The sequence below is a fragment of the Aphanomyces invadans genome (assembly GCF_000520115.1).
Source record: "Aphanomyces invadans strain NJM9701 unplaced genomic scaffold supercont1.79, whole genome shotgun sequence".
In the NCBI taxonomy this organism is placed as follows: Eukaryota; Oomycota; class Saprolegniomycetes; order Saprolegniales; family Verrucalvaceae; genus Aphanomyces; species Aphanomyces invadans.
This window is the reverse complement of record NW_008580224.1, coordinates 94,727-96,369: the sequence shown is the minus strand read 5'-3', so window position 1 is coordinate 96,369 and position 1,643 is coordinate 94,727.

Here is a 1,643-nt window from a genome sequence, read left to right as displayed (position 1 = left end):
ATATAGGGTGAGCGGCGAACATTTTTTCCAGGAGGGATGCAGGAAATTCCAAACTCGCGCAATCTTTTTGGATCGGAGGGAGTATTTGACAAGGTTGCGTGTTTATGTCCATGGCTCCTATAAAGTTTCAGGTCAAGGAAAAATTGATAATGGATGCACGTTGTGAACATATTCCAAAAGTTTATAGTTTTTGTTGAAGTCCCCTCGATGCCGCCCGCCACTGTAAATTGAAAATCCGAGTGCCAGAACGCCCTAACTTGCGAAGGACCTACGCACTATCACCCTAATCACGGTGGAGGATGAACCTCCAGTCACTCTGGCCTCGGCGACTCTGGGAGTTTTCGATTGCTAGCCATCACGCCGAATCCACTAGTCGTTGGGATCGCCCCCATTTTGTGGCCAAACCGAAGAGATGGTGAAAGCATTCATGCGAGAGCGTAAAATTGGAGCTGATGTTGACATTAACCATGCATTGCTTCTTTACAAGATCGCGACTGCAGTGGCCAGGGCGAAGGTCCCGGCCGAAAGGACTGTGGCAACGCCGCGGTTGGTCGCCACACTGGATGGCTTGGTCGTGGTGACGCCCAACGTGCTGCAGGCGGTCCAGTGGCCAAAAGCGAGTTTCCTTGAGCATCCGTGCACTTGAGAGCCGAGACCGACTGAAAGAACATCTGGCAGGCAGAGAATTGATACAACTTGGCAACGTCCGCCGCGGTGCATGTGCCTTGCAGTGCAGTCGTGCTCACGCCAGACGCGGTCGCGCAAGCGAGAATGCCAGACGTAGTGGAGCAAAGTCGGCTTCCTTGCAGACGGCCGCGGATGCGATGGCTGGTAGCAAGAGCGAGCAAGCGAATCATGGCTACGAGAGGGAAATTTGAGATGTGATTCAGTTTGGCAAAACATCGCAGTTGTTCAAGTCGTGCTGTGTGTCGTTTTTTGTGGATGGGTCCATGTGCAGTGCTAGGTGGATGGAAATATTTTCTTCGCACGATCCCCCAACGTGCGAGCGGCACATCCAAGACACTCCAACGTCTTGGCGACACTTTCGCACGTCCGAAAGAGCAGCACACGCTCCTGCAACGCCATCGAAGGATTCTACGAACCAGCGTCGCAGTGCAGGGAATTCTGCACGACAGATGCGGAGTTGAATATGTCGATCCAACTCGTCATGATGGCTGCGAATGTTGTTGAGCCACATCGGCGTGAAATATTTGATCCACAAATCTTAAGGCCACGTCATACATAATCTGCCAATTCTGCATGTTACATGAGCCTTGCGCAAGTGAAAGCTAATGAAAGCCACATCGCCCTAGCGCTGCCTAATGCAGAATATCTAGAAAGCGAACATTCTCGAAGTTTAGCTTAACCCGGCTTAATCGATCACTTTCAAATTTACACTCAAGTGGTTACGGGCCCAAGTAATCTCCGCCGCCTCCGCATCTGCCCTCACTCGTGCCGCCTTTTCAGCTGCCCGAGTCCCGCCGCCGAAGCCCAGCCAAAATCGCGTCAAGAACCTTCAAAACCCGGAGCCCCCAAACCCCGCACTTAGCCGGAATTTTTTCGCACCTTCCTGGGTTTTCTGCCGCTGCCGTCCAAGCCGTCAGCGTCGTCAGCCATCGTCCCCGGCATCACTCCGACCAGCT